Raw genomic sequence first — 28,000 nt, 5'->3', positions numbered from 1 at the left:
GTCAGGCTCTCCATAGCAGAGACCAGGGCATCCAGAGTCTGTTGCTGATCCTGCAGGCGCTGGGCCATTCCGGGAATGGCCTGGCGGGCAGATACCTCCGCCGGGTCCATGGACTTGGCAATCTGTTATGCTCAGGCTTGTGAACCCTTGGGCTGACTGGAGGATGGTATACCTTAGGAGGAAGATCCGTAGGTTCTCCCGTCGGGTGGCGAGGCAGGAGCAGAAGACGTGACCAGCTGACCCTCGGCGCTGGAGACAGGCGACTGTGGAGGCAGACGAAGAGTCGTGACGTCGAAGAAGGAACTGTGTCTTCGCCACTGGAAGCCCGCGGTCCCCCCAGGAGGAGCCCGTAGGGACCCAGGCCGCTGGGACTTAGGTGGACCTTTGAGAGGTCAAGAAGTCGAGCGTTCGGTGCAAGGGTTGACTGGAGCTTCACCCCTGGAAGCCCACGGTCCCCCCGGGAGGAGCCTCTAGGGACCCGGGCTGCTGGGACTTAGGTGGGCCCTTGGAGACGATGGTCAAGAAGAAGTCCAAGGTCAAGTGCCAGAGGGTCGTCGCTTACCAGTCCGAGCTCACACACTGAGGGATCACCACTTGCCAGTCCAAAGTCACACACCAGAGAATCACCGCTAGCTGATCCAAAGTCACACACCAGGAATCAGGAACACCAAGACAAGACAGGAACAAGGATCTAACGTAGAAGAACTCACTGAAGCAAGCAGACCTGACTAACCCGAAAGTTGCCAAGTCGAGGAATGAGCAGAGGAAGCCTCCTTTTATACTTCCTCTGCTCTGGCTCATAGGGAACAGCTGAACCTGGTTAAAGGGATCAGGTCCCTTTAAATCTAATGAGGGGGCGCAGCCTCGCGCCTAAAAATGGTGGCGGCCATCTTGGATTTCCTCCAGAGGACATGCTGCAGGACGCCGCGAGGGAGGAGCAGGGACGGCTCCCAATCCGGCAGCCAGAGCGGGGACCTGTGCCGAAGCGATGGGCATTGGGTCAGGGTTCTCCCCCGGAGTTCCCGCGGCGGGTCACCGTCGCGGGCAAGGTAGGGGGCCACGCTCGTGGCCTTCCACGAGCACGGAACACAACAGGCTGGAATATGGCGACAAAGACAGACAGTTCTTTATTAGACAGGAAGTAGAACCACCAGAGGTGGCAGTAGTGAGCTGATGTGCCCAGCAGGGCTGAAGTCCCTCAGATACTGGAATTGGGCTCTCTGGGTTGCTGAGCTGTAGAGAGAGGCTATAGATAGTGTGTAGACAGGGTATGCTGGATACATAACCAGTAGTAGATGATACACTCACAATTGTAGATATCAGTAATGGCTTCTAGGTAACAGAGAGTCTTCAGTATATTCAGGAACAGGAGCCGTAGGTGAGTACTGGTTCCTATATGCAGTCTGGAATAAGAACTCACAAAATCTGTGTATGAGGTGGCTTCTGTAATAGAAGAGAGTCTTTGGAAGGTTCTAGGAACATGAGTCCTCGTGGAGCGAGTGCCAGCTCCTATCTATAATCTGTAATAGTACTTCACAAGATATAGGTATGCGATAGCTTCTGAGATAGAAGAGAGTCTGTGAAAGGTTCTAGGAACATGGGTCCTCGTGGAGTGAGTACCGGTTCCTATCTGCAATCTGCAATGACAACTCACAATCTCCGTACCTGCGATAACGTCTTAGACAGAAGGGAGACTTCAGAGATTAGGAACAAAGGACAGCGTGGAGCGATTACCGATTCCTATCTGTCAGGTCAATATAGTAAAGTGCGGCCACAGTTACCCTGCTTCTAACCCGCTTTCTACTCACTTTTCGGCCGCGTTAGTCCAACCCGCGATACACTATCCCCTTTAACCCATTCTTACCGCCTCTTTAAATCACCAGGTAACCCCTTCAGCCCGCGGCATGTATATTAGATGTAAACGATCGAATTAGCTATTCCCTCCCATACAGTAAAGCGCGCCCCGACTATCGCCTTTTTAACCTGCAGTTTTGCCGCGCGTTTACCCTTACCGCCTACCCTTACCCCTGCTTTAGAGGCAGGGGTAAGGGTAGGCGGCAAACTTTCCCCCAGCCCCCGCTTTCCTGCCCTGGCCGCGTCCATGGGTGCTGGTCTCCGGGGCAGCCCCAGTCCTCTCTCCCCTCCTCCCGAAGCAACGAAAGCGGAAAAAGCGAAAAAGCAAAAAAAAAAAAAAAAGTAGCAACGAAGCGACTTACTTTTCTTGCAGCCCTCCTCCGGAGATGGACCGCGGCTCCCCTGCCTCCCGGAGGCAGCTGCCGGCAAAGATGGATGCCTGCACGGGCGAAAGCGGTCCCTGTGCGTGCAATTTGGCCGCTCAAGGCGTGACGTCACAACGTTTGGCGTCACGGCATGTGACATCACGTCTTGAGCAGCCAAATTGCACGCACAGGGGCCGCTTTCGCCCGTGCAGGCATCCATCTTCGCCAGCGGAGCTGCTTTCGCTGCCGGCTGCCCCCCGGGAAGCAGGGGAGCCGCGGTCCGTCTCCGGAGGAGGGCTGCAAGAAAAGTAAGTCGCTTCGTTGCTTTACACTTTACATGTCGTTTCACCAGTCCTCTCTCCCCCCCTCCCTGCGCCTTGCTTCGGGAGGAGGGGAGAGAGGACTGGCAATCCCGAGCGTAGGAGAACCATCCACTTCCTGGTACCTGTCATTTCAAATGTCATTTGAAATGACATTTGAAATGACAGATACCAGCGTGTTCGTGAAGCGTTAGGCCAGCGCACCCAGGATACTGTATAGCGCTCTATACAGTAAAATGGGTTGCGCGGGGCCTAACGCTTCACGGACGCTTTTTGGACGCAGCTTGCATTTGCATGACATTTCAATACAGTATCGAGCGGTAGGTGAGCCGGACTGTGCGTGCGGCAACCGCAGGTGCGCCCGGCACTAACGCAGCTCTTCCTACTGCTCCTTACTGTATCGGCCTGTGTAATAGAACTCACAATGTTCACGTCTGCGATCGCTTCCAGGCATAAGAAAACATAAGAACATAAGAAAATGCCATACTGGGTCAGACCAAGGGTCCATCAAGCCTAGCATCCTGTTTCCAACAGTGGCCAATCCAGGCCATAAGAACCTGGCAAGTACCCAAAAACTAAGTCTATTCCATGTAACCATTGCTAATGGCAGTGGCTATTCTCTAAGTGAACTTAATAGCAGGTAATGGACTTCTCCTCCAAGAACTTATCCAATCCTTTTTTAAACACAGCTATACTAACTGCACGAACCATTAAGGAGTCTTCTGAGCATTCAGGGACGTAGGCCCTCGAGGAGCGAGTACCGGATCCCGTCTTAGCAGTCTGAAATCAAGAAGAGAGAGCGGGTCCCCCGAGGAGCAGGTACCCCTTGGTAAGTTTGTGGAGGCAGAGCAGCAGAGAAGTATTCCCTCTTGCTAGCTCGATTCGTAGTAGCGAACAAAAACCTTTTAAGTTGGAAGCGGATGACGTCACTAAGGGGGGACGCCCCCAAAATTCGTGCCCTTGCCGGTACAAACTCTGGAGCTCGTACACGCCCTTACGTCATCAGGAACATGGCAGATCTGCAGCGTCAGGCCAGCCCGGGGATTCCGGGGAGAAGCGGCGAGGAGAAGCCGCAGCAGCATCTGTCCGTCAGACCCGAAGGGAGTCGCCACAAAGGTAGCGAGGGCGAGAACAGGCACGAACACAACAACCAGGCCTTTTGGTTTCTTATGATCCCAGATTGTTGTACCTGTATCTTTTTAGGACTCTTGTCCACAGCTTCAGTTTTATAGTCAAAGACGAGATCTTTCAAATTAGTGAAATTGATCTTTTTACAATTTTCTACATTTAGCATAATCCCTTTCACTTTCATACAGGTCTTTCTGCTGGACAGTTTGTAGCCGTATGTTTTGGGCCCAGCCGATACAAACTGTGATATGCTCATCTGTGGGTATCTCGCTCGTCAACTGACCTAAATAATCTCCCAAAGGGGGGTCACTGGCACCCTCACAACTCACAAATGTCACAGAGTCTGTAACGTTGTGCAGACAACGTTCTTGCAAACTGTCAAGCAGGTTGTACAGTTCTAAACGAGCATAAGCAATTGTGAAACAGGCAATGAAGATTTTTGTATTACCTGACAACACGCTGCGGTCTTTTGAATGCTTCCATGTAACACAGGCTGTTTCATCATCAATAAAATCGTATGATGAAACCTCATATTCGGGTGAAAACAAATACTTATACAGATCATCAGGATCTCTCACAATACTTGTAACAGGTAGGTTTGTTCTTTGGCCAAACTTCCCCCAAAAAGAGTTTAAGAAAATCTTAGCAATTTGGCGCTTTGTGGGGTTTATACTAACCTGTTGTTACGCTCTGCGGCTGCAGACGGCTGCAACCTCTGTTGCTTACCTACTTTTTCTCTGCTTCGGCTTCGTTGGGTGAACTCGCGGCCTCTGCCAGCTACTGCCTCCGTTCCCGGGTTCACCTGAGCAGCATGGATGCCCCCGACCGCCATCTTATCCTCGGGGTTCCCTAGGCACGCGCGCAAGCTCCTGGGCCTGCTTTAACCAGGTCATGACGGGAACCTCGGGGGTGTCCCCCTCAGATGACGTCACTCATCTTGAATACTTAAGCTCACCGGCCCAGACAGCCGACGACTTGGCAACGAGTTCATCTTGCTTAATCCACCTACTCTCGCTTCAGTGCTTGTTCCAGTACCTGCTTCCATGGTGTGAGATTACCGGATACCTGCTCCTCGGGGGCTCTTCTTTGTCTTTCGGCTATCTGCTCCTCGGAGGGCCTTTCACCTGGACTCCTGCCTGCCTCGCTTCCCAAGGCTTTCTATGGAAATACTACTTTGTCTTCAGTCAATGTGAGTAACCATGCTGTGGACCACTGCTGTGATATCTACGTTGGAATTCTCTCCAGTGTACCTCGCTGTGCGGACCATTGCTGTGATATCGCTAGAGAAGCCCTCTCCGGGTCTACCCTGCTCTGCGGCCCTGTGCTGTGATATCGCTAGAAGAAGCCTCGCTGGTGTATCCCGCTCTGCAGACCACTACAGTGACCTCCCACCAAGGAACCCTCTTGTGTACCATCTCTACGGGCCCCGTATAACTTCAATGACTGTACTTTCGCTTGGCACCCCCCACTCCTCGGATAGTGCCGCACCTATTGCATGACTCCAGTTATCCAAGCTGAGTCTGACGTCAGCACCTGCACTGTCACTCTGTGGCCTGCCTCCTGAGGTCACCCTCTCCTCTCGTTCTTTACTTCTGCTATTTACCATCCCGCAGCTGAGACCTCGCCTCCCGACGGTGAGGCTCAGTGGGGCTCCTCCCCTGGGCGGTACTATCTCTCACCTCGGCCAAAGGGCCCACATACCCACAAATCCTAACAGATTGCCAAGTCCATGGACCCGGCACAGATCTCGGCCATCCCTGGTCTGGCCCAGAGGATTTCAGATCAGCAGAAAGTTTTGAAGAGTTTGGCTAATGTCATAAATCTTTTAAATAATCGGCTAGACACTGCCTCTATATATGCCAAGCTGTGCCCAGCTCTACAGATGCTTCCGTTCCGGCCACCAGTGCCCTTGCCGTCATCTCCTCGTTTTTCAGGTGACCAGAAGTCCACAGGGAGTAGGAGGAGTCGCAGAAAAAGAAAGGTAGGTGGAGTGAAGCCGTCGGGCAGCGACGGTCGCAACAGTACCCCCCTTCAAAGGCCGTCTCCTTTGTGAATACCAGGTTTTGGTTTCCAAGGATATGAGAGATGGAACTGATGGAGCATCTCTTTGTCAAGGATATTTGCCAGAGGCTCCCAAGAATTTTCTTCGGGGCTGAAACCTTCCCGTGAAAGAAGGTATTCCCAAGTCTTGCCTCGTCTTCAGACATCAAGAATGGCTTCGACCTTGTATTCTAGGTCATCTTCTGCATTGATGGGAGATGGTTCCTGAGACTTGGAAGAGAACTCACTGAGAATGAGTGGTTTCAGAAGTGAAACATGAAATGCGTTGTGGATGTTCAATCCAGGTGGTAGCTTTAGACTGTAACTGACATTGCCAAGATGTTGGAAGATTGGAAATGGTCCAACGAGCGAGTAGCAAATTGAGTGGAGGGTAACTTCAGTCTAAGGTGCTTAGTGGAAAGCCAGACTTTGTCTCCAGGTTCAAAGATAGGTGAGTGTCCTAACATCTTTTGGCTCGATCACTCGCTTTGAATAGCATTTCTTTCGTCTGAGTCCATAATTGATGGATATCATCAGCAGTGGATTGAGCTGCTGGGGACATCACTGAGAGCTTCAGTGGAAGTGGCGGTGGTGGTAAACATCCATATACCACTTCAAACGGTGTTGATCCAGTGGATGTTGCTGGATGAGAATTAATGGCGAATTCAGCCCATGGTTACAGTTCGGCCCAGTTATTCTGACGGCAACTCACATAGGCCCGAATGAACTGTTTCAGGGTCCTATTCATCTGTTCTGTTTGGCCATTAGATTAAGGATGATAGGCTGATGTATAGTCTAGATGTCGAAGAGTTTACACAAGGCCTTCCAGAATTTTGCCGTGAATTGTGATCCTCGGTTCGATACTATGTGCTTTGGTAGGCCGTGGAGGAGAAAGATGTGGGTTATGAAGAGCTTTGCAAGTTCCAAGGCTGAAGGAAGCCAGGCAGTGCCACGAAATGGGTCATCTTGCTGAAAAGGTTGACTGTGACCCAGATGGTATTCATACCTCCAGAGGGGGGAAGATCAAGTACAAAGTCAGTAGCGATATGCGTCCAGGGCTGTTCCGGAACTGGAAGCGGTTGCAGCAATCTTCACGGTTGGCCTTTGTGCTTGGCACGGTAGGTTTGTGCTTGGCACGGTTGGCACAAGATGCTACGTAGGAGAATGTATCTTCCTTGATAGTTGGCCACCAATAATACTTTTGGAGCTTCAGCAGGGTACGGCATTGACCAGGATGGCCAGCCAGCTTGGAATCATGAGCCCAATAGAACACTTTCTTCCTGAGAAGTTTAGGCACGATGGTTTTAACAGCAGGTACAGAATGGATAGCACCCAAGCTGACTTTCTTCGGGTCGATTATATGCTGAGGTTCTTCGGGAACATCCTCCGAGAGAAAGGAGTGTGACAAGGCATCAGCTCTGGTATTCTTGTCTCCGGGGCGATATTTGAGCACAAAGTCAAAACGGTTAAAAAATAAGGACCATCTGGCTTATCTATGATTAAACTCTCCTCCTCCTCCCGTGTAAATTTTTTTTGTATATATAATCAAGCGAAATTTCGCTTGATTATATATACAAAAAAAATTTACACGGGAGGAGGAGGAGAGTTTATGATTATATACACCACAAAGCAGTGATGCGGGGGCACCTACACTTATGTATGAAACTTTCCTCTAACTCCTTTTAATATTTCATTACTCCATTTTACAGAGTTTATTTCATTGAAACACATTTCACATTAAGTAGGTGCATTAAGTTGAAGTTATAAATCATACAAAAAAACGGATTAGTATTTTTAAAAACAAATTAAAAATTTTCATTAACATCAGCGTGATAGGTTTTCACCTATGATTCTTTTTGCATTGTTGTTTACACGCTGACATAGTGGTGTATCACATTGATATACTTTGGTTTATTATCTATGATTAAGACATTGCGCATGGCGGAGATACTCTAGATTCTTATGATCCATAAACACGGTAATTTGATCTTGAGCGCCTTCGAGCCAAGGCTGCCATTCCTCGAATGCCAATTTAATAGCCAGGAGCTCTTTATCTCTGATCCCATAGTTCTTCTCTGCCGGAGATAAACATTGTGAGAAGAAAGAGCAGGGACGTAATGCTTTGGAGTCTCCGGTTTGGCTCAATACAGCCCCCACACCGACGTCAGAGGCGTCGACCTCTACGATGAATGGCTTGTTGGAGTCTGGATGATGCAGGCAGGTTTCGGTGGAAAAGGCAATCTTTAAATTCTCGAATGCGGAAATGGCCTCTGCAAACCATTTAGAAGCATTGGCCCCCTTCCAGGTCATGGCAGTTAAGGGCACAGTTAAAGAAGAGTAATTCTTTATAAAGCTTCTACAATAATTGGTGAACCCCAAAAATCGTCTCAGAGCCTTCAGGCTGGTAGGTTGGGACCAATTTTTAATACTCTTGAGTTTTTGGGGATCTATCTGGAAGCCATCTTTAGACATAATATAGCCAAGAAAAGGCACAGAGTCCTTATGGAATTCGCGCTTGGATAGCTTGGCGTAGAGCCGATGTTTTCGTAGTCTTTGTAGTACTTGTTTGACGTCCTCTAGATGGGTAGACAAGTCCTGCGAAAATATCAGGATATCATCTAGGTATACCACGACACTCTTGTACAACAGGTCGCGCAAGATGTCGTTCATCATGTTCTGGGACACGGTGGGTGTGTTGCACAGGCTGAAAGGCATTACTAAGTACTCAAAATGACCATCTCGAGTGTTGAAGGCTGTTTTCCATTCATCATCACTGCGCATGCGAATTAAGTTGAAACTTGACCTGAAGGGGGCCTTGACCTGAAGGGGGCCTTCAGGTCAAGTTTCAAAAATATTTTGGCAACTTGAAGCCGGTCGAACAGCTCTGAGATTAAAAGCAGGGGATATCAGTCTTTGATCGTGATCTCATTCAGACCTCGATAGTCGATACAAGGACGCAAGGTACCGTCCTTCTTCCCCACGAAGAAGAAACCTGCGCTGGCTGGAGACTTTGATGGTCTAATGAATCCCTTCTGTAAATTCTCCTCAATGTACTCGGACATAGCCTTGTTCTCTATGGCAGAGAGAGGATAGACACGTCCTTTAGGAGGTTCAGTGTTAGGTTTCAGCCTTATGGCACAGTGGTACGATCTGTGTGGAGGAAGGATATCAACTGTTGCGGTCCCGACCACTTCCCTTCTGTTAGGGCTCAGGCCCACCTTCCTCCGCTTCAGTGATCACCGCATTCCGCCCGCTCCAGACCCCGGGGACTTCACTCACTCCACGTGGCGGCCGCCATTACGGGCCTGCTTCCCTTCGGTCTCGCGCGCGCGCGAGGACATCCATCTTGAGCGCCCAGCTCCCGGAAGCCTGGCCCCGCCCGCGCTGCTGACGTCACGCCCAAGTCCCGATATAACCAGCGTTCAAACTCTCTCTCATCGCCTTGCAACGAGGTTCACAACTCCTTAGTTGTTCTCAGTTGTGCTCCTGTTGATCTCCACATTGCCTGCTTCTGACTCCGGTTTGCTTCTGACTCCGCTTCAGCCTGCAGCCAGCCTCTGACTCCGGTCTGCTTCCGACTCCGCTTCAGCCTGCAGCCAGCCTTTGACTCCGGTCTGCTTCCGACTCCGCTTCAGCCTGCAGCCAGCCTCTGACTCCGGTTTGCTTCTGACTCCGCTTCAGCTTGCAGCCAGCCTCTGACTCCGGCCTGCTTCCGACTCCGCTTCAGCCTACAGCCTGCTTCAGACTCCGGTTTGCTTCTGACCCCGCTTCACCCATTGCCTGCCTCTGTCTCCGATTGCTACAGACTCCGCAGCCGCCCGCTGCCCTGCCTTCAGCCGGCCCTCGGCCCTGTGCAGCCGGTTCCCTGCCTTCCGGGTACCTTGGACTTCCTATCCTTTCTGCTTGCTCTGGTCCCAGCCTACGCCCATCTCAGCCTCTGGACTTTCTGTTGCCAGCTCCTAGTCCCGAGGACCCGGGACCCTACGGGCTCCTCCCGGGGGGTCCCTGGTTCCTGGGTGAACCCTTCCAGCTTGTGGCTCCGCCCCCCCGGCCTACCCTGTCTCCCTAGGTAGGCCGGCCCAAGGGTCCACTATCTCTCCAGCAGCATCAAACTGCAACAATCAACAGCTTCTTTGGAGAACGTATCACTGAATGATGCATATTGAGGCATCAGTCCTGGCATCACTGGAGTCGTAGGCATACAGAGGACAAGAGACACCTCCTTAAGGCACTTGCCATGACAACCTGGGCCCCAGCGGGAGAGTTCCAAGGTGGCCCAGTTGAATTGAGGCTGGTGCGACTGCAACCAGGGTAACCCCAGAACGATAGGGTGCATAGCCTTCTCCAGCACAAAGAAGGAAATTGATTCTCTATGGAGGGCTCCGGTGCGAAGGGTTACCGGTTCGGTACGCCAGGTTAAGTCACCCGCAAAGGCTCTCCATGGATGGAGGATAAGAGCAGTGGAACTTCCAAAGTGACAAGGGGAATCCTCAAGTGTTCCACTAGGCGTTGAAGTATAAAGTTGCCTCCTTCCCCTGAATCCACCAGGGCAAGAGTTTGAACTTCAGACGGTCCGCAAATCAGGGAGACTGGGAGAGAGAGAGCGGAGGAGAGGTCACGGTAAGGCCTAAGAACAGTCCTCTCACAGGACTTAGGCCCATCCGTTTCCCGGACGAATTGGGCATGTTGGGACATCGTGACAAGTCTGTCCACAGTACATACACAGGCCATGCCTCTTCCGAAGTCTTCTCTCTTTTGAAGTTAAGTAACTGCGACCAAATTGCATCGGTTCTTCTCCACTGGCGACAGGTATTGCTGGGACTGTCTGGAGTGCAGGTTTAGCACGAACCTCCTTCTGAACCGGTCTAGTGGTAAGCTTGAGCTCTTTCACCTTATCACGGAGCCGGTGGTCAATTCTAGTTGCCAAAGCCACTAGTTCATCCAGCGAGTCAGGTGTCTCACAAACGGCCAGCTCGTCTTTCAAGCGAATATCCAGACCTCTGAAAAAGAGGGTTTTCAGGCATTTCGAATCCCAGCATAGTTCCGCAGCAAGAATCTTAAACTCTATTGCAAAATCAGCCAGTGGTCGGTTGCCTTGCTTCAGGTCCACCAGGGTAGAACCAGCAACACTCGAGCAACACTTGAGCAGGATCGTCAAAGACAGATTTAAACAAAGCCAATATTCTCGATAAAGAACTGATCAGTTTCATTCTTCTCACCCAAGAAAACCCAAACCCCTGGGGGGAGGGGGGGCCTAAGAAGGGGGGTACTGTTACGCTCCGCGGCCGCAGACGGCTGCAACATCTGTTGCTCACTTCCTTTTTCTTTGCTTCGGCTCCATTGGGTGAACTCGCGGCCTCTGCCAGCTACTGCTGGCCTTCCTGCCTCCGTTCCCAGGCCCACCTGAGCAGCATGGATGCCGCTGACCATCATCTTACCCTTGGGGGTTCCCTAGGGGCGCACGCGTGCTCCCGGGCCTGCTTTAACCAGGTCGTGGCGGGAACCTCGGGGCGTCCCCCTCAGATGATGTCACTCATCTTGGATATTTAAGCTCGCCGGCCCAGACATCCGACGACTTGGCAATGAGTTCATCTTGCTGAATCCACCTACTCTCGCTTCAGTGCTTGTTCCGGTTCCTGCTTCCGTGGTGTGAGACTACCAATTATCCGCTCCTCGGGGCCCTTTCTCGTCTCTCGGCTATCCGCTTCTCAGAGGGCCTTTCACCCGGAATCCTGCCTGTCTCACTTCCCGAGGTTTTCTACAGAACTACTTTGTCTTCAGTCACTGTGAGTAACCACGCTGTGGACCACTGCTGTGAAATCTATATTGGAATCCTCTCTGGTGTATTCCGCTCTGCGGACCATTGCCGTGATATCGCTAGAGGAACCCTCTCTGGGTCTACCCCGCTCTGTGGACCTGTGCTGTGATATCGCTAGAGAAACCCTCACCAGTATACCCCACTCTGCGGACCACTACCATGACCTCCCACCGAGGAACCCTCTTGTGTACCATCTCTAAGGACCCTGTGTAACTTCAGTGACTGTACTTTCGCTCAGCACCCCCACTCCTTGGTTAGTGCCGCACCTATTGCCTGACTCCAGTTATCCGAGCTGAGTCTGATGTCAGCACCTGTGCTGTCGCTCCGTTGCCCTCCTCCTGGGGTCACCTTCTCCTTCTTCTCTACTTCTGCTGTATACCATCCCACAGCCGAGATCTCGCCTCCCGATGGGGAGGCTCAGTGGGGCTTCTCCCCTGGGCGGTACCATCTCTCACCTCGGCCAAAGGGTCCATATACCCACAAATCCTAACACCTGTTCAGGCCTTAAAACTACACCTTCTGTTTTGTAAAAATAGATATATACATGTTTTGTTTTTCTACATCGGTACACCACTGAGGGTAACCAGAGGCCTCCTGTTTTTGACGGAGATGCATTTTTACGTATTCAGATTTACGTTCAAAGTGTCATATTTCACATATTTCAGCAACCACATACCCGTTTGCAACAGCCACATTCATCTCCACAGTGCACCAAGTTCCTACGAGGGCTCTCTCCTCGTCCGAGTGGGTGCACATATCCTGCAGACTGTTGTCAGCGCATGTGCGACACAGCAGGAACATGAGCTTACAACACTCACACAGACTGGTAATACACTTTGGCTTTAACAAGCCCAAAACAGTCTGAGAGGGGACCAAAACTGTCATAAATGATTTGTGGGTGGCCAACTGGATATTCCTTGGTTTTATTGAGAAATGGGTATAGACTGGTAAAATCATAGTAATGTATTTTTTCATCAGGCCTGGCTTTATAGTACAAGCAAACAGCATTGGTTCTACCACCAAAGAGGGCATCTCTGGGTAATAATGGCTGCTGTGGGTCAGATTTAACCAGAAAGTCTACACAACCCTTGATATTTTCTTTCATCATTCTCTTCCATTCATGTTCCCACAAGTTTATGACCTTAAACCCTCTTCTCTACAGGAAATCTGCTTTGATTTGTGTTTTGTAATTGAGAAAACCAAATGTTGTAGCCATTAAGGGGTTCTGGTCTTTACCATTATAACAGCTCGGACAACCGTGGAAAAAACAGCAATTAAATTCAAAAGCTGTTTGTACCACATCAATAAGTGGATAACCATCAAGAAAATAGGGACCCACCTGCTTTTCACCCCCCTTTAAAGCATGGGTGATCTGTATTTGCTCTGCGGCCTCTGTATACATCAGCCACTGGATAGAGGGTGTTGAATGTCTCTTTGTGTGTCTGTGATAGCTGACTGGAGGGACGAGTGCCACGGTCTTGGGTTCTAAAAACATAAACCTGTACATAGCCATGCACACAGATGCCAGTGTTATATATTGGAAGAGATCTATACATCTTTTCACAGTTTTAGATCTGCCACCCTGCTCTTCAACTGCCTTTCTCTCTGTCATTGCCATGATTTCAGTTCTGTATAAGATACACGCCTGCCTCAGAATGTTCACATCCTGCTGGCAATAATAGGTAAGCTCCTTTTGTAAATCAAAGGTGTTATATTGATTGTCCCTGAACCACTTTAAAAATTACTCTCTTTCTCCAGGCATCATATTCCCATCTCCATAATACTCAACACCAGGTATAGGTCCCACATAATTTTGATTAACCCTGGTATTAAAAAAATGTGGGAAATAGCCCTTATAGCCTTGAAACCCCAGGGCTTGTGGAAGCTTGCTAAGCTTCATGGGCAGGAAATTTAAAGAGTCTTTAAATCGTATACCCAGGGGTTCGATCGCGATTTGTAAGAGCTTAGCATCCTGAGCTAACAAGCGCACATCCATCTTTTCCTTTAGCAGCTCTCTAACTACAAAATAACCATCATAGCTTTTAGAATTATGTGCTATGAAGGTGTATCCTTTGAACCTTTTGTCACAAAAAATCTTAACAAACTCAGAAATACTCTCAAGACCTTTGAACTCCCAGTTTCTTGTGTTGTTTAAATCTGTTGCATATATATAATTTGACACATGAAAGCCTTTTTCCTGCATACATTCACAATCATAAAATATATATTTTTCAGATATTTGTGCTTGATCAATAGGAGGCATAAAACACAAATGTTTGTCGCCAGCGGTCAAGGGTTCAGAACACAGCTTACATTGTCTGCCCCTGCATTTATGCCTCTTGTCCACATACACTTCACATTTTTCACACAGTATTTTAAACAAGCACTCAACTTCTTTATTTAAAGCCAGAACTGTATGCCTTTCTAAACACATTTTAGAACAGCAATGCAATATGCATTTAGGACATTTCTGTTGTGCGCCAACATTGTCTATACATGTTGCTATTAAGCAGAGACGGCACCATAATGAGCAATTATGATCGTGACTGTACGGCTTCTGGCAAAATTTACAGAAGTTTCGCTCACCATAGAACTTTTTTACATCTAAGATTCCATAAAAACGGTCATCATATAGCAACATAAAAACAGTTTTATGGAATTCAGGTCTATTATTTGTCTTAAAGCATCCCCATTCTTTTGTATAAAGCACAACACTTTTGTTTACACCTAAATGTTGTTCAAATGTTGAGACATCATCTAGCATGAACTTTTTATGCTCTGACCACCCTAGTTCTGCATGCAGTTTTTTAGCACGGTCTAACAGCTCTGCATCTGTGAGCTTTATTGGTGACATGAGGGCTGCAAGGCTCCCTGCAAAGCATAGAGTGTTACCTGTGTTATTCAAGTCTATTAAATGCCTTCTCTTTTTATGTACAATTTGGCTGTATAGAATAGACCTTAAAACCCTTCGTGCCCATCCCCCCCCCGGTCCATATAACAAGAACGACAGTAAGGAATGTATCACCAAACTGTATCTCTCTATAACTCTGCAGGAGTTTACTAACTTGATCTAAGAAATCATCAGCGTTCAGATCCTGAGGTTTTAACTTTCCTGAATACAAAGAATTATGAAAACCTGTAGAATGTAAATGTACCTGAACATAATCATTAGATAAAACTCTATTGCTTATTTCATTTAGAACGTGCTGTATGCCTTGCCTCACAATGTTTTGTGCACCTGTGAATGAATCTATTCTATCTAAATTAATAAAACAAAATTCCTCTGAATAAAGTACGCCATTACATTTTTCTAAATTACGGCTCCACCTTCTCACAAATTGCACAAAATTAACCGGTTCATTTTCTGCAGATGCATTTTCAGAGGTCCCTGATATATAATTATTTACCAACCCCCCTGAAACATTGTAATCAATACAATTATCTAAGGCCATGCTTTCACATTCTTTCTCTAATGTGTCCCTGTGCACTGGTCTGCTGTCTCTGAGGTGCTCGCTGTCTTTTCTTTCGGAAATAGACCCTTTTGTAGCATTTTCACAGTCTAAAAATTAAAAATAATAATAAAAAATTAACATGGGGGTCATACCTTTTATTGATTTTACAATATTTTAAGAAGAATTTTGTAAAACTATAACAGTATAAATTCTTACTATTTTGTTTATCTCTTGGTTTTAATATGGTCTTTTCTCAGATTTCTTTGGCATTTGCTGCTCTTGGTCTGTTATGTAAAAAACACATGGTAATATCTTTTCATTTATACAGCTGTGAACTGGAGATTTACCTGTATAGATATAAAAAATGCTTCCTTACCTTCAACCGGTTCCCCCTCTTTTAAGATGTTACTGTCTTTTGTTTTTCTTTTGGAAATAGGTTCCTTTGCATCATTTTCACGTTCTAAAAATTTCAAATAAAAAAAACCACTAGGTCACACATGCTTTTGATGCCTTTGCAAGATAGCGCTCTGCTTCAATGGTTGTTGTGGAGGAAAAGAGGCATTTCAGCACAGACATTAAGGAAAAAAAATGTTTCTTACCTTCATTTGTATTATTGTCAGAAATGCCATGGGCTTTTGTTTTTTGCTCTGAGGGCTTGCTGCAACCCAGCTGTTGCTCTGTACTCAACACTGTATCTATTTTTACAATATTTTCTTGTTCTAATAATAAAAAGAAAATAGACACTTTTTTTTACCACATTTTAAAATCATATCTAAAAACAAAAAGATACAATAAAACTATTAACCTACCTTTCAGTTTTCTTTGTTGCCTCCGTTTAGTGAGTGACAATTTATTAATAAATCCAGACTTCTGCCTTTCTTTGTTTGAAGAATCCATTTCTGTTTCAAACTCTTTAGGCCTTACAAACTACAGACTGGTTTTTATGATCAGGCTTGTAAACCCTTGGACCAACCGGGGGGATGGTATACCTTAGGAGGTGGATCCTTAGGTTCCCCCGTTGGGTGGCGAGGTGGAACAGAAGATGTGACCGGCTGACCCTTGGCACTGAAGACTGAGGTGACCGTGGAGAAGCGAAGAGTCGAGACGTCAGAGAAGCCAACTGTGTCTTCGCCACTGGAAGCCCACGGTCCCCCCGGGAGGAGCCCATAGAGACCCGGGCCACTGGAACTTAGGTGGAACTTTGAGAGGTCGAGCCATAAGGGCAGTGCCATCTGGAGCTTCACACCTGCAAGCCCGCGGTCCCCCCGGGAGGAGCCCATAGGGACCTGGGCTGCTGGGACTTAGGTGGGCCCTTGGAGACGATGGTCCAGAAGAAGTCCAAGGTCAAGTGCCAGAGGGTCGTTGCTTTCCAGTCCGAGGTCACACACCGAGGGATCGCCGCTTGCCAGTCTGAAGTCACACACCAAAAATCACCGCTTGCCAATCCGAAGTCACACACCAAAGAATCACTGAGACGAGACAGGAACCAGGAAGCAAGGATCCGAAGCACAAGAAGACTCACACAACGAAGACGTTGCCAAGTCAAGGAATGAGCAGAGGAAGTCTCCTTATATACTTCCCCTGGTCCGGTGCATTGGGAAAAGGTGTAGGCAATTAAAGGGATGAGGTCCCTTTAAATCCAGCAAGGAGGCGTGGCCTCGTGCCTAAGATGGTGGCGGCCATCTTGGATCCCCGGCCGCGGAGGAAGGCTGCCCGACGCCACAAGGGAGGAGCAGGGATGGCTCCCAGCCCGGCGGCCACCCCGGAGGCTCGCGCTGGCACGTGGGAACGACGGGCACCAGATTCCTGCAGCTTCTCCCAACGCTGCTGCAGCGGCCCGCCATCAGCGTTCAGGTAGGGGGCCATGACTGCAGCCGTCCGCGGCCACGGAACACAACAGTACCCCCCTTTTTAGGCCGCCTCCCCGGAGGCTTGGGTTTAGACGGATGGTCTCTGTGGAACTGATCAAGCAAGCCTCGGTCTAGGATGTTGGCCAACGGCTCCCAGGTGTTTTCTTCGGGGCCAAACCCCTCCCAGGCTAGCAGATACTCCCATTTCTTTCTATGCTTTCACACGTCCAACACCTCATGGACCTGATAGGTGAGGTCGTCTTCAGAGGCGATAGGTTGGGGAGTCGGAGGCATACTAGAAGGCCAAGATAACACCAGAGGCGGCATGGAAGATAACACCAGAGGCGGCATCCTTCAAAAGGGAGGCATGGAACGTGTTGTGGATCTTGAGCGATGGCGGTAGTCGAAGTTGATATGACACCGCACCGATCCGACGGAGGATGGGAAATGGTCCAATAAATCGAGGGGCCAGTCGTGCTGAAGGTAGTTTCAGGCAGATAAACTGAGTGCTCAGTCATACCTTTTGACCATGTCTCAGAGGCGGGTACGGCCTCCATCGCTGATCGTCATACCTTTTTGCCACCTAACTGGCTTTAATCAATGCGCGCCATGTGGAGACTCAAAGACGAGAGTTGGGCCACAGGAGACATGACGGAAATGGGAACCGGCAGCGGCGGACGTGGCTGCTTGCCATAGACTATCTGGAATGGAGAGGATCTGGTGGCCATAGAAAGGTGGGAATTGAGTGCAAATTCCGCCCATGGAAGTAGATCTGCCCAGTCGTCCTGTTTCTCATTCACATAGATGCGGAGGAACTGCTTAAGGGTTTGGTTCGTCCTCTCTGCTAGACCGTTGGTCTGAGGGTGGTAGGCAGAGGTATAGTCTAAGGTGACATCAAATTTGTGACAGAGAGCCCTCCAGAATCTGGCAGTAAATTGGGGGCCTCGGTCCGAGAGGATGCTTCTGGGCAGACCATGCAGTCTAAAAATGTGCTGGACGAACAGCTGGGCTAACTGAGGTGTGGACGGCAACCTTGGGAGGGGCACGAAGTGTGCCATTTTGCTAAATCGGTCGATGACCACCCATATGACAGTATTCCCACTGGATGAAGACAGATCGACCACGAAGTCCGTCGCGAGATGGGTCCAGGGTTCCGTGGGCGCTGGTAATGGCTGAAGCAAGCCTGGGGTCAAATCTGGAATCCTCTTATGACAGGCATATGACTGGCAGGATTCCACATAGGATCGGACATCCTTGTTGACCTTGGGCCACCAATAGTAATGGCGAAGGGTCTGTAGGGTCCGATGCTGTCCCGGATGACCGGAGCAATGGGAGTCATGAGCCCACGCCAGAACTTGTTTCCACAGGTGCAGCGGAACAAGAGTTTTCCTGGGAGGGATGGTCGTGGTGGCGGACAGCAGGATGCGTGATGGCTTGATGATAAACTGGGGATCGTCTGAAGTTTCTGTAGCCTTGAAGACATGGGACAAGGCATCGGCCTTAAGATTATTCCCGGCCGGTCTATAGCGTAAGACGAAGTTGAAGCGGGTGAAGAATAACGCCCATCTTGCCTGTCGAGGATTGAGTTGCTTTGCCCGATGCAGGTATTCAAGATTTTTATGGTCCGTGTAGACCGTAAACTGGTGTTGTGCCCCCTCCAACCAAGGGCGCCATTCTTCTAAGGCCACTTTAATGGCTAGGAGCTCTTTATCGCCAATGGCGTAGTTCCGCTCTGCCGGGGAGACCTGGTGAGAGAGGAAGGCACAAGGGTGTAGTTTGTGGTGGTTCGAAGTCTGGCTCAGGACGGCCCCCATGCCTTCTGAGGATGTGTCAACTTCTATGACGAACGGCCATTGCGGATCAGGATGGTGAAGACACGGCTGTTGAAGGAATGCCTCTTAGAGTCGGAGGAAGGCGGCCTCCGCTCCCGGAGGCCAGTTCTTGGGGTCTGCGCCTTTTCGGGTCAAGGCCGTCATTGGAGCAACAACAGACGCGTAATGGGGAATAAAGGACTGGTAGTAGTTGGCGAAACCCAAAAACTGTTGGAGTGCCTTCAGTCCGGATGGTTGTGGCCATTCCCGAATGGCTTTTAGTTTCTGGGGGTCTATGCAGAATCCCTCACTGGAGACAATATACCCCAGGAAGGGAAGGGACTCCCTCTCGAAGAGGCACTTTTCTAATTTGGCATAAAGTCTTTTTTCTCTTAAACATTGAAGTACCTGGACGACGTGCTGATGGTGAGTGGCAAGGGAATCAGAGAAAATCAAAATGTCATCAAGGTACACGACCACACACCGATACAAGAGGTCGCGGAGTATTTCGTTCATGGTGTTCTGAAACACTGCTGGGGCATTACAGAGCCCGAACGGCATCACGAGGTACTTGTAATGGTCATCTTCCTCCTTAATGCGGATCAGATTATAGGCCCCTCAGAGATCCAACTTGGTAAAAATTTTCACACCGTGCAGACGATCGAAGAGCTTGGAGATGAGGGGCAAGGGGTACCGATCCTTGACCGTTGGCGTTCAGGCCCCGATAGTCGATGCAAGGGTGAAGGGTTCCATCCTTCTTCGCAATGAAGAAGAACCCAGTCCCCGCTGGGGACGTTGACTTGCGAATGAAGCCCCTCTCCAGATTCTCTTTAATATATTGGGACATGGATTGCGTCTCAGCAGGCGAAAGGGCATAGGTACGCCCCCGAGGAGGTTTTGTGCCAGGGAGGAGGTTGATGGCACAATCGAATGGCCGGTGAGACAGAAGTGTCTCGGCCTTTTGCTTGGAAAAGACGTCCACTTACGTGGCATAGGAGGCCGGCAGGCCTTGGGGACTGGTGAGAGCGGTGGAGCATTGAACTGGTACTACCGGTTGAAGGCAGTTGTCATGGCAATCCAGCACCCATTGGGCTAACTGTAAAGTTCTCCAGGGACAGTGTTCTTGCAGCCAAGGGAGTCCTAGGACCACAGGGTGTATGGAATGCTCCAGGATGTGGAAGGGCATCTGCTCGCGGTGAAGGAGCCCAACCCTCAACTGGATGGGTTCCATGATATGTGTCACTCGTCCTGGGAGAGGCTTGCCTTGAATCGAAGAGATGACCAATGAAGCTAGAACACGGACCTGTGGAATTTTCAAGTGTTCCAGCAGACTTTTCATAATAAAGTTGCCGCCGGCCCTGGAGTCTACCAGCGCTAACGTGTGGAACTCACCATCCGCGGACGTTAGCGCAACTGGTAGGGTTAATGGAGGTGCAGGTGAGGTTAGGCCCAGGAAGAGACCTCCTTCAGGTCCTAGGCCCAGGAGTTTCCCGGCCGTGCCGGGTATGCGGCCACTCGATGGCCCGCCGTGCTGCAGTAGAAGCAAAGTCCTTCTTTAATTCACCATCGGCACTCTTGTGTGGAGAGTCTCCCACGGCCCAGTTGCATGGGCTCGTCAACCGGTGTTCGGGGGGCTCCCGAGTCACCCTTGGGAGAAGGCGAGCGTCGAGAATGCCTCGAAGGAGTTGCGGCTTTCGGTGTTGTCTGGGCCTCTTGGCAGCATTCTTGGTGGCGCCGATCAATACACCCTGCCAGGTTGATAGGGGCGTTCAAAGACCTAGGTAGTTCCCGGCCCGCAAGCTCGTCCTTGATTCTGGGGCTAAGCCCCTGAAGAAAGATGGTTTGTAGGCAGTCGGGCCCCAGCCAAGCTCCAAAGAAAGGGTCCAGAAATCAATGGCATATTCGGCCAGCGTCCTTGAACCTTGGTGTAGTTGAAGCAGTTTAGGCCTGGCGGAAACCTCCTGAGTGGGATCACCGAAGCTGATGCAGAAGAGCTCCCAGAACTCTCTCAAATTACTCAGAACGGGGTCATCCCGTTCCCACAAAAGGGTCATCCCGTTCCCCCTTCGAGGAGAGAGAGAATGAAGGTGGTCTTGCTAGCGTCGTCTGGAAAAAGGGCCGACTGCAGGCAGAAGTGCATGTTGCACTGGTTAATGAAACCCCTGCAGGCCCGGGGTTCCCCAGAGAAACGTGGCGGTGTAGGCAGGCGGATTACTGAATGGCCCCCGGAAGGCACAGGCGGGGACGGCAGAGTGGGATTCATGGACCCTAATGCCTCAAAGCGTTGGTTCAGGCTCTCCACTGCAGAGACAAGGTCTTTTGTTGGTCCATCATACTCTGGGCCATTCCCGGAATGGCCTGGCGGGCAGATGCCTCCGCCGGGTTCATGGACTTGGCAATCTGTTATGATCAGGCTTGTGAACCCTTGGACCAACGGGGGGGATGGTATACCTTAGGAGGTGGATCCTTAGGTTCCCCCGTCAGGTGGCGACCCTCGGCTGACCCTCGGCACTGAAGACTGAGATGACCATGGAGAAATGAAGAGTTGAGACGTCGGAGAAGCCAACTGGGTCTTCGCCACTGGAAGCCCGCAGTCCCCCCGGGAGGAGCCCGTAGGGACCCGGGATGCTGGGACTTAGGTGGACCTTTGAGAGGTCAGGGAGCTGTGAAGTTGGTGCAAGGGCCAACTGGAGCTTCACCCCTGGAAGCCCGCGGCCCCCCGGGAGGAGACCGTAGGAACCCGGGCCGCTGGGACTTAGGTGGCCCTTGGAGACGATGGTCCAGAAGAAGTCCAAGGTCAAGTGCCAGAGGGTCGTCGCTTGCCAGTCCGAGGTCACACACTGAGGGATCGCCGCTTGCCAGTCCGAAGCCACACACCAGGAATCACCGCTTGCCAGTCCGAAGTCACACACCAAGAATCACCACTTGCCAATCCGAAGTCACACACCAAGGAATCACTGAGACGAGACAGGAACCAGGAAGCAAGGATCCGAAGCACAAGAAGACTCACCGAAGCAAGCAGACTCGAACAACGAAGACGTTGCCAAGTCAAGGAATGAGCAAAGGAAGTCTCCTAATATACTTCCCCTGGTCCGGTGCATTGGGAACAAGTGTAGGCAATTAAAGGGTCGAGGTCCCTTTAAATCCAGCAAGGAGGCGTGGCCTCGCAGCTAAGATGGAGGCGGCCATCTTGGATCCCTGGCCGCGGAGGAAGGCTGCTCGACGCCGCAAGGGAGGAGCAGGGACGGCTCCCAGCCCGGCGGCCACCCTGGAGGCCCGTGCCGGCGCGCGGGAACGACGGGCACCAGATTCCTGCAGCTTCCCCGACGCTGCAGCCGCGGAACATAACACTGGTGAACCTTTCTGGTCACTGGCTATACCTTTTATTACCATCATAAGGGCGTAACCACCAACAACCCTCAAAACTTGTGTATTGTAACACAAAAGCTACCTGGCCCCTCTCTGTCATGTGATGGACATTTGCTACAACTATCCCAGAACCCCCCCCCCCCCTTATATTATAAGATAGTTCTCTTGATTGGATTATCATTTATAGGCCTTTTGTGTGTATTATCAATATCTCTTTAGATCTGAAGCCATTTCACAAAACTACAGTCTGTTGAACCTTCTGTGATAATTACTGGTTCCTGGCCATTGTTTCTCCCTGATTAGATCTTGAGTCCAGACATCTATTCGCACCACCGTCATTACAAAATCCACCCCTTTTGTTCATGAAAGGTAGTGTATTATCATTGCCTCTTTGGGTCTCGGGGCACTTTACAAAATGTAGACTGATGAGCTATTCAGTGCTTTAATGATCACCCCTCTGTGTATTCCTTCATCCCCCCACACAGCAATCCTAAAAAATATTGTGTATTATAACACAAAACTGTCTGCCCAAACTGTCATGTGTTGAACAACTGTATTGTCTACAGCAGCCCCACCACACCTTATGGGAAAGGCCTTTCTCTCTTGAATGTCTTGTCATCCAGGCCTCTTGTTTTTTCTTCCAAAGATTACATATTATACATTGTCTCATCCTGATTAGATTAACCATTTAAAGATCTTCAGTCCAGACAACTTCCCCCCACACTTAGGTCATTGCAATGTTCATTCCTTAGTTAATGAAATAGTTGCTGTATCAACCATTTTTACAGTCTGTGCATTGTTATCAATGAGACTTAATAAAACCATAAGATATCCCCCCGCTTTGTAGCCCCCCAAAAACCTTCCATAGATCCTTAAATCACTATTGACACATTTTGTTAATTCTGATATATATTTATTAGTTGTTTTTATATGTTTTTATTAACTAATTTATACACATGGCAAAATATATTAAATATCACAAAGTATTTCATGTTCAATACATACTTCTGAAAATACAGACAAGAAAAACATTACTAACAAACAACAGTTGTTTTATTATGCATTTTTTAAAAAGGACTGGTGCTTTCTCCCAAAGATGATGGCACTTATATATTTCATCATTAAAACCTCATCTGTAGGTCTAAGCATAGGGGCAGATCTTTAAACCTACGTGCAGGTGTAGATTTGTTCACGCAACCCGGTGCAAACAAATCTATGCCCGATTTTATAACATGCGTGCGCTGCCGCGCGCATGTTATAAAATCCAGGGTCAGCGCACATGAGGGGGTGCACAATTGTGCAACTTGTGCGCGCCGAGCTGCGCAGCCTTCCTCCGTTCCCTCCGCTCCCCCCGCACCTTCCCCTCCATTCCCCTATCTAACCCGCCCCCCATCCCTATCTAAAACCCCCTCCTGACCTTTATCAGGAAAGTTACGCCTGCCTCTGCCATCCACCAGCACGGCGGCTGTTCCGGAAGCCTCGGTCCCACCCCCGGAATGCCCCCGGGCCGGCGCCCCACCCACAGCCCCGCCCCAGAACGCCCCTTTTTCAAAGCCCCGGGACATACGCGCGTCCTGGAGCTGGTGTGCACCGCCGAGCCTATGCAAGATAGGCTTGGCGTGCGCAGGGGCAGCTTGGGGCAGCTTTTCGGGGGTTACGCTCGTAACCCTTTGAAAATTTGCTCCATGCTGTTTAGTTTTTCTACAGGATTTAGAGCACTTTTCACACTATGTATAAGGTACATGATCAGATTCAAATCGTCATTGTTTAGACTTAATACACCTCTTTTATATGCTGCTAATACAATAAGATTCAAAACACGTTCTAGGCACAACCTGGTACAAACAGTCCTTAATTTTTCCTGGGTGTCAGAGAAAGTCCAATAAACGCAACTATGGTCCGCCTGACTTGGTTCATCAATGAGACAGCTGTTGCAGTCATCATGGCGAATGCCAGCCAAACACTTTGTAAGAATGCTGTACACGGCCACCCTTATGATTGATCTAAATGTCATTTTTCAAAAAAGGCCATGTACCGGCGGGGGTTCTGGAAACCCTATACAACTCCACCAGCTGAAATCATGTGCATCTTCGGGTTTGATTTTTTTTTTTTTAATTACCTTCTGAGTCTGGTGGTTCTTTGATGTTTGGACAAAAAACAGCACAAACAGGTCATGTTGATATCTGGTGTGTCCCCCATATTCTTCTGTTTGTAAAGATCTTTCATTTTCCTATAAAACATAATGTAAACATTAAATTAACACCTCTTCTAAACAAGGTCTCTATTACAGATAGATCCCAACCCCTCTAAAATGCATAATTACAATGAAAGAGATTTTCTTACCTTACACGCAAGCTTTTCCAGCAAATAATCTGCTTCAGCATCTAATGCGGCTTGGTGCAGCTCTATATCTGCAGAGTCCATAGCATTTTCATTGACAAAGGCTGGATCCTGCGAATCAAAAAGCTTTTGTCCCAACGGAAGTTCATCAAATTCTGACTCTGTCATTTCATCTGTGCGTCTCTTCCTGCAAGAGTACGATTTGTGCACTGGTGTATCAACTTCTGTTTCAATATCTTTCAGAAGGCCTCTTCGCTTATGGCATCTCTTTAGTTTTGGCTGCTGCTCGCTTTCCATTTCCAGCCGTTTAGGGGTCTCATACACATCTATTATTTTATTTTCAGGATCACAAAGCTAAAGCTTTTCACGGACAGCTACTGTCCCTTCTGTCTGGAGATTATTTATTTATTTATTTATAGAATTTTATATACCGACATTTATCAATGATATCACATCGGTTTACAGTGTAACAAAATAAAACATATGCTTGGAGAGCGTTTGACATAGAACAGTAGTGGGTAAATTAAACATCAGCCTGAAAAAGAGGATTTATACCAGCAAAACTACCTACAGCACCTGGTTCATAATGAATTTTCTTTAAGATCTGCTGTGCATGGCTCTTTTGTATTCTCATGTGACCTCTATCACATGCTTACTTCTACATCCGGTCGTACACGTTTGGGCATGTCCATGCAAATTACACTGCATGCAGCTCATCACCTTTTGTTTCTTTTAAAATGTACCCTAGCAGGTTTGTGTAGCGAATAAGCATCTTCATCTGTACACCAATCAGTCACTTGTTTTTTGGTCACTGTCTGATTACATGTTTTATCAGCCTGAAAAAGAGGATTTATACCAGCAAAACTACCTACAGCACCTGGTTCATAATGAATTTTCTTTAAGATCTGCTGTGCATGGCTCTTTTGTATGGCTGTAAACACAGAGGCCTGTTTTTTTTAAAAGAAAACAATCCTTGTTTTATTTACCTTTGAAGCCCCAAAACTTCCAACACCTAGCACCCTACTGTTAATTATCCTCTGCTCAGATTTCACTCTGCCAGGATGGGGCAATTGGGGCATGTGTATCTACGGCAGGGGTGGGCAATTCCAGTCCTCGAGGGCCACATACCTGTCGAGGTTTTAGGATATCCTAATGAATATGCATGACATAGATTTGCATACAACTGAGGCAGAGTGCATGCAAATCTCTCTCATGCATATTCATTAGGGATATCCTGAAAACCAGACTGGTTTGTGGCCCTCGAGGACCGGAAGTGCCCACCCCTGATCTACGGTGAGGGGAGGAGGGTAGGGGGGAAGATTCTTCCTGTCTCTGTGTACAGAATGAGACATGGCTTCCTGCCACCTCACAGCTAGTAACTTTTAAAACAGAGGGGCTAGAAAAAAAGCATGTTTCCAGCTCTGTCATCATTAAAAAGTGACAGGGACATTTCTGCTGATGTTCTAGGGCAGTGGTTCTCAACCGGTGTGTTGCGGTCACTAAGAACATGCAGGTGTGTCACCACACTTCCTGGTCCCCCGCTAACCCAGCTGCTCCCCCTACCCAAGCGAAATAGGTCCTCCATCCTGGCTTAAAATGCTGATAGCCCAGGCGGAACGTGGCAGGACAGCTGGAGTCAGCGGCACCAGCATTCTCTCTTGTTGCCCCCCCCCCCCCCCCGCGGCCCAGAAGAGGAAGTGGTGAGCAGCGGGTGCGTGCGCGGGAAGAAGAGACCATGCTAGTGTGGGCAGCGTTGGCCTGAAGAAGAGAAGAGAGGAGCAGCCTGAGGAATGAGCAGCGCGGCTCAGAGAAAAACGAAGAACGTCGTCAACCCCCGTGGCCAATGGGACTCCTTTCTCCACGAGGGACTGAAAATGAAGTAGGTTGCTGTTGCCTTTAGGGTTAGAAGTGGAGGAGGCTGCTGCTGTGGCCTCTAATTTGGGGAAGGGGGGAGAATGAGTGAATGAGCAAGCATGTGTTTGGGATCCTGTGTGTGTGTGTGTGTGTGAGTGAGATAGCATGTATGTGAATGATTGAGAGCCTGAACATGTGAAAGAGCGTATGGGTGTGACTGAGAGCTGGTTTAGGTGAGGGAGCATATGAGTATGTGATTGAGAGCATGTTTGTAAGCATGTGAATGAGAGTCTGTGTGTGAGAGAAAAAGACAGCATGTATGTGTGTGATTGAAAGCCTGTGTGTGTAAGCCTGAAAAGTTAGACAGCATGTGTGTAAATGTGTGAGAGAGAAAAAGCATGTGTATATGTGAGCAATTGAGAGCCAGTGAGAGAGAGAGAGAGAGGAGAAAGTTGCAAGCAAACCATCCCTCCTCTTGCTAATTCAAAACAATCTCAGGGCACCTGGATATCAAACGTTCCCAGGTATGCAGAACAAAACATTTTTTGTATCCTTATCATTTTTCATTACTGGGTCTTTGTGTCTGCTATTTTGAAATATTTTATTGGTATCTAGAAATTTTTGATATGAGTTTCTAATTATTGGATATTCCATTCATCCGCTGTTTTGAAATAATCTGTTCTTTTTGTTAGTATGGTTTTACTGTTACTGATTTTATATTTCTTGATTTATTTTATAAGGATGGGTGATGTTTCTTTTTTTCCTTTGTTGCACTGCAATTGGCTTGTTGCGGTTTCCAATTCAATTTTTGTCTGCATGCTTCTAGTTATGCGTTTTGGTCTCTTTATTCTTTTTTAGGTGAGGGTCAGCACATGTGATTCATGTGAGGTTTTCTGCTGGCGTGTAGTTTCTGTGTAGGGCTCTATAGTAGCCTGACTTGGTCCGTTTTCCTAATAGGAGATGTATTGGTGTCTGAAGGGCTGGTGTAATATTTTCAGTGTTGCTTTTCTTAGGTAAGGTGATTACTGTTAAGTGCTGGAAATCGGTGCCGTTTTGGTGTGGGATGTTTACTGTTTATGCAATTTCTATTCTGACAGAATATGTATCTTTTCCTTGTATCATTCTTAACAATAAAAATAATACTGGACCTTTATTTTTTATTTCCGCCGTAAATTGTAATGAGCAGTGTGTCACACATGTGAGCATGGTCTGTCAGGTGTGTCGTGATGGGAAAAAAGTTGAGAACCACTGTTCTAGAGGACGCATTTTTGGGGGGTGAGTTGGGTTTTGTATTGTACTTCCGGTGAGATCATCAAAAACAGCCAGAGTCCATTAATTCTGCCATCATTAAAAAGCCCTTTCTGATGTCGTTCTAGGGGGTGTGTTTTTGGGGGTGGTGGTGAGGGGTGGACTTCCGGTGATGTCATACCTGTGACACCATAGGGGGTTTGGCTTGGGGCGGGGCATGGGAGGGGCCACCAGTGACATCATAGGGGATTGGTTTGGGGGTGGGGCATGGAAGGGGCTACTCCACTTCTATTGGGGGGAGGAGCATGGTGGGGCCCGGGGAAGGGCCAGGGATGGTAGGGGTGTGGCCAGGGGTGGGAAGGGCGGGGCTATACCCCAGTCACTTCTATAAGAGTGGGCAGGGCTTAGATAGGAAGTGAACACTGATTGGCTGACATCATTTTTGATTGACAGTGTACCCATAGACTACTGATAGAGAGTGGGTAGGTGAAGTTCAGGGTCTGAATCCAACACCATTTTTCCTTTATTTTGTTGTATTTGTTTCAAATAAA

General features: G+C 48.8%; 1 protein-coding gene and 1 long non-coding RNA gene across 7 annotated transcripts in view; both read right to left on the bottom strand.

Annotated features, from left to right (window-relative positions):
- Positions 1 to 28,000, bottom strand: part of TTLL3 (tubulin tyrosine ligase like 3) — a 179,989-nt gene that overhangs the window by 130,805 nt on the left and 21,184 nt on the right. The gene's annotated exons all lie outside the window — the stretch shown is intronic.
- Positions 14,579 to 15,665, bottom strand: LOC115091175. The gene is made up of 4 exons (XR_003856635.1): positions 15,577 to 15,665; positions 15,354 to 15,437; positions 15,194 to 15,261; positions 14,579 to 15,084 (listed from the first exon to the last, which is right to left on the bottom strand). It is a non-coding gene; the product is annotated as an uncharacterized LOC115091175 (long non-coding RNA).

Source organism: Rhinatrema bivittatum, chromosome 4, assembly GCF_901001135.1.
Source record: "Rhinatrema bivittatum chromosome 4, aRhiBiv1.1, whole genome shotgun sequence".
NCBI lineage: Eukaryota > Metazoa > Chordata > Amphibia > Gymnophiona > Rhinatrematidae > Rhinatrema > Rhinatrema bivittatum.
Note: the sequence above shows the minus strand (reverse complement) of the source record. Positions and strands in the feature narration are given on the sequence as shown.